Source organism: Aptenodytes forsteri, unplaced genomic scaffold (genome assembly GCF_000699145.1).
Source record: "Aptenodytes forsteri isolate BGI_AS27 unplaced genomic scaffold, ASM69914v1 Scaffold272, whole genome shotgun sequence".
In the NCBI taxonomy this organism is placed as follows: domain Eukaryota; kingdom Metazoa; phylum Chordata; class Aves; order Sphenisciformes; family Spheniscidae; genus Aptenodytes; species Aptenodytes forsteri.
Genome location: NW_008794885.1, coordinates 786,305 through 792,105, shown reverse-complemented (window position 1 = coordinate 792,105; position 5,801 = coordinate 786,305).

Below are 5,801 nucleotides of genomic sequence, written 5' to 3'. Positions count from 1 at the left end.
GCAGTTTGAGTGTCACAAATAATGTTACACAGCCACTTTCAAGTTCTCAGCATTTGTCATCCAGGCTGCTTGGCAGGATTTCACATTAACAATATATTATAGTTTAATATTATGCAATTAAAAAAATCAAATTTCCTCCATGAGAGAGACATTAGCACTGTAGAAAAAAGCAGTTAATGACATTGCAATCATCAGCTGTTGGGGGGTAGAATAAAGTTTGCACAGGCAACATTAAATCTGTTACCTGCTAAATCTTGAGTACTTGATTTTTGCAGTGGCAATCGTTTTCCTTTAATGTTGTTTCCTGTTATGTATTTTATTGAGCCGGAGTTTATCCCAGGCCAAAATCCCTATGGATCCCATCTCCTGTGGTTATTTCCCCTATGACGGATTGGAAATGGCTGGAAAGCATGCCTGTTTGAACTATAATTTAAAACTTCCATTTTAATTGTACCGGTGTAAAAACCTGATGGGCAGGTTTATACGTCAGGTGTGCATATGGGCACCTGGCTTCATCCAGAGAATTGCAAATGCTGAGGAGCCAAATGTTGGACCTCAAATCCTGCAAGGGCACCAGTGAGGTTCTTGGGACACTCACTAACTCATCAGCCACTGTCTCACCTGCATAGAAATCCTTACTGCACCTCTCACTTGTTAAGGCCAAGCAACAGCTTTCTCCTGCAGATCTCTGCACTAATCTACTTAGCTTAATTAAACAAATCTCCAGATTCAATTAGCAGTGATAGTTAAGACTTCTGCAGATGTTAAAGTGAATGTCCTGCTGATTTTAATGTGTGCCTGACACCAGGCGCTTCTGTAAGAATGGTTTTATCTGTTCCCTTGGTTTGCTCATTTGCCTGACCCTGGTAGGCTTGTACTCAATTAAAATGTAGCAGAGCCATCATGAGAGGAGGCAGCCCAGGAAATCGCTGCCATCACAGGGCATCTCACTGAAAGTCACCCAATTTCCATGCCCTTGCCCTCCTACCCCTGTTTAAAAGTATCACAATGACTTTCCACAGGGAAAAGGGCATCTCAGTGAGATTAAGGAAAAAAGCCTAATTCTTGACATTTGCTACTCTCAACTTCTCCAGCAATCACGGAGTCTTTCTTTGACCCTGCTCCAAAACTACTTCTGCCTCTTAATGTGGATTTCAGTGCTTCCATTTCTGCTTTCTTTTCAATATCTGCCCAAACACAGCACACATACATCAGCCCACATGCACAATCACAGGAGCGTCTTCTTAGGAGAACTTTGGTCCCCAAGAAAAGTGACAATCCCAGTTCCACATTCAGCCTGTCCAATGCAGGGAGACTGTTACATTCTTCGCCTTTACACAGTGCAAGTAATTTAGGTTGACAATTGCATAGTCTTTTTGCTGCCATGATCGCAGTGTTCTTGGTTGCAAAACCTAGTTTGCATTTGCAAAAGCTGCATGAACTGGACCCTTCTTAACAGCTGATTTTATTCCTAAATCCCATTAGAGCTTGGGGATGCACCAGTTGGTCCCAGCCACCCTGACCTCCTCCGTATTTTAGCTTGCTCCTCCACTTAATTCCACATGAGTTGCCTATGTTGGGTACTTCTGATACTTGAGAAAACAAAGCAATACCTTTCGGAACCTTCCTTCTTCTAAGGCTGTTGGGTGCAGTTACATCACAGCCATGGTCTCAGCTATTTCTTGAACAAGCCCTGCACTGAAAGCACAAAATGATGGCTGTTTATTAACGGTAGTTATAAGTGGTGTTTTACAGAGCATTTGTCCCACATTGCAATGTGTAGAGATGTGAAGTAAATTTGATCCCTGCTGTTTACAGGCTGTGCAACTGAATCATCACTGTAGGTTATTCTAAGGGCCACCATCACAGCTGCTGTTTCAGAAAAAAGAAAATAAGTCTAGAGGAATTATGCTTAAGGCCCCTATCTCAGCAGGTTCCCTCTTGGTTTTTTCCTTTAATGCTTTTTTCTTTTCTAGCTGAGGAAGTGACAGATGTTATTAAGTTTCCTTTGTGTGAGATCTCAGGGAATAATCACAGTGATTTGAGTCTCTCTTTCTCTAGTTGCCAATGCAAACATTGTTTCGCGTTTGGTTAATTAAATGGAATTATTCTAAGATCAGCATTTACCTTAAAAGCACTAAAAACTTCTTTCTGGATAAATCATAGCTATAAATACTGGAAATGCCCAACATATATTTTCCTTAGGAATACACAGTATTTGCCTCTGAGCACTTATGATGAACTTCACCTTCCAAAATGCTTCAAGAAATGCTTTCTACTCAGCTGCAGGACTCATCCTTCCTTTATTCTCCCATTGCTTCTGTCCAGAGCTGTGCAACTAATCGATTTTTCATTTCCCTGGCAGTTAAGAAAAAGAAACAATTTCCATTACTATTTTTATTTTTAACTGAAGTCCCTAAAAGTTAAAAACACATTTCACATTGGCCAATGAAGTTTAGCTGGAACAGGACTAAAAAATAGAAGTTGACAAGAATATAAATTTGCATAAAAAGTCCAACACAGTGCATTAAAAAAGGCAAGATCAACATTTTCTGAGCTGCTGTAAGCAATCTGGTGAAACGGCATAGACTCTGTAGGACATTTTCATGTCAGCTGAATCTGATTTGTTGCTTTCCCATGCTTAGGAACCAATTGCACTTTCTTCACACTACAGATTGTGGACCACTGCTCTGGCCACAGAGCCCATGTTGTACTGAGCAGAATGCATGTTCTCATAGTGTCTTGTCCTGAAGAGAGTTATTAACTGCATTGAGCAAAGACCTTGTAATTAAGAATCCGATTAGGAAAGAAGACTGGTATTGGTCTAGCTCTGCCCTCAGCAAAATCCTGCCAGCTGCAACACATTTTGAAAATCCTTTTCAGTGCTAATGCTTATGAGCTTGATATTTCACTACTTTGAGGAATGCTTAGTCCTACTCAAAACTCACACTTGAATTCTGCTTGCATTGGCCTGGGGTGTTGCTTTGTTCCTCAGACATATCCTGGACAATATCTCATAGGATTTTCATGGATTTTGCTACATGCAGACATACACAGGCTGAATAGACAGAGGTTCCTATTAAAATCATCAGCAACCAGGCCCTTACAGTACAGTAGGGCTGGCAGGGTCTAGTCTTCACATCCCAAAAAGGTTTTATAACATGAAGTTAATTGTATCTGATGTTTCAACTCCTCTGTTCTGTAGAGCTCATAATGAGAGTCTGGCAAACAATTTCTTCTGAATAATTTGTTGCATGAATTCAACCTCTTTTCCAGCTGACAAAAGCCATGAATAGACTGCAATTCCTTCAATATATTCAGTGCTGCCTGAACGAATGGAAATATATTTTTCCCCAGCTTGCCCTTCTTGGTTGGGAGGTCAGTTATAAAAACAATACTGCCAGTTCCCGGCTACTTCAGCAACATTTATCTTTGGTAGTCAACCAGTCCTAGCTGGCTACACTTACCCCAGCACAGTTTTAGCATCTGTCAGAATGTTTTAATGCCCCCTCCCTGCTGGCCTCTATCCTACAAACCAACCTGCAAGTACTAGTGATTGTCAGATAACTCCATATAACCGAGCTTGGGACACAAGTGTTCCTGCATCTGAGGCAGCCAGGTGCCTCCCACCAACACTGGGGAGACACAGAGCATTTTAGAATTTGGACAGGGATGTACAGAGGTGTTTGGCTCCACCTCCACATGTGCATTGGAAAATCCAGCAAGGCTGGCAGCTGCTGCATAGCCATCAAGACGTGGAGGCTTATCTCAGAAGGCTAGGATAAGCGGTACACACCAAGCAGCAGCTAGGGATGGGACATTGCCTGTCACATCTTATCAAGTGAGCTAGAGGCGTATTCCAGAACTGTGGAGTTCAGAGCGTTCCCCACACCATGAACAGTTTGAAGTGCAGATAGACCTGCTTTGAACACGTGGGCTGATAAGCTTCCACACTGGTTTCAATCTCAGATAGAGAAATGCTTGTTTGACAGGTTCCCTCAAATAAGTCAGGGGCTTTCCTGCCTCATTGGCCCAGCTCTGGGCACCACAATAATAAAAATTAAAAAAACATTCTGCACAGATCAGCAAACCCTCTGTCCCTGTGGAAAGCTGAGAGAGGCACAGCTGGCTGTGCCTAGCAGGAGTACTTTACTGTCAGAAAAATGCTGGTACAGGAGTCAGCATGCTGAAACCATCCCCTCCCCAACCACCCCCAGAACCCCAAACACCCATGTGATTTTCCAACGTAAGTGATCTAGATGGTAGTCCATGATTGGGTAACAGCCAGAGGTTCACACCCAGAGGGACACTGCCCTGTTTTCCCAGGCAAAGTGAACTGGGATTTCTGTGAGAACTGCTGTCTTCTGCCTGCTTTTGGGGCAATACAAAGCACAAGCAAGAAGAAGCAGTCTCAGCTTCCGGGGAGAAAGGTTCCCGACAGAGCGAGCATGTTCAAGTGGGGCTGGCTGTACTAAGCCAACACAATTCCCCCAAGTTCAGCTGCATCCACACTCTCTTAAAATAAGCCTAAAATCACAACCTCAAATCTCATGTCATCCAATCCAGCATTGAAGCATTACTTTGCTCTTAGGGTAGAAAGAGACCTGGAATTTAGTCTAAAGTTGTCTGCAAGTAAAACTTGCCAGAACTGCAAAGTCAACCCTAGCTGATGGCAGACAAGGGGTGGGGATTTTTTTTTTAGGCTATGACAGCTAATATCCAAAATAGCTTAATAACAAGTCCTGCTGGACAGAACAGGCAGGCATTTCTCCTCTCCCAGTGCACCTACCTAAGGTCAGCCTTGGGTTATAGGTAAGAATTGGATAGTCCTGCTTTGCCCTAGGATTTTTAATTCAGCCCTGGGACAGATCATCAGAGTCAGGGATCTCTATCCCTGGAGGTATTCAGAATTTGTCTAGACCTAGTGCTGGTGACAGCAGGGGGTTGGACTGGAAACCCTCAGGGTCCTTTCCCACCAGCACTGCTGGGAGGCTACAACTAAACAGAAAGACACCTCTCCTTCCCAGTGAAAACACAGCCATACCCTGAAATGGCTGCTTTCACACTATTGGTGCAAGGGCCCATTCCTGCTTCCACCACAAGGAGCACAGAACAATGTTCCCTCCCTTGTCTCCATCCTGGCTTTGCCCATGAGGGACAGTACAAACTCTTGGAGAACCAGAAGATCATTTCAGCTGACAGCAAGGAGAATGAGGTGATTACCTGGCCAAGATGCAGGTATGCAAAATGTCCTTAGCCAAAAAACAAGCCACTTCTTCCAGTTTGGCCTTCTTAGAGTCACAGGGGAGCCTGTGCAGAGGGCAAGCTGGGGAGCACACCCTGTGCATCACTTCCCAAATGGCATGGCTCAGGGCCTAGGGTGGTACCTCACTGTCAGTCTCCGCTCTTATTACAGTGCCTGCTCCCACTGGGGGCAGTGGTGAGACACCAGCTCCCCCCAGGGCAGCTTGTCCTCTACATCCTTGCCTTGTGAAAGTAACCCCATCACAAGCAACAGGGTGTCTCGTGAGCATCCCAGTTCTTGTCTCTGCTTGCTGCAGTATAGCACTGGAGGAAGTGCTAAATTTATAGTCAGGGACTTGTCCTGTTTCAGCCACTGACCTTGGTATGACTAAGGCTCAGTGATTTTGTTTCCTGCTCTACCTCTGTCTTGGAATCATCGAACCATAGAATATCTTGAGTTGGAAGGGACCCATAAGGATCATTGAGTCCAACTCCCTGCTCCTCGCAGGACTCTAAAACTAATCCCTGCTCCTCGCAGGACTACCTAAAACTAAACC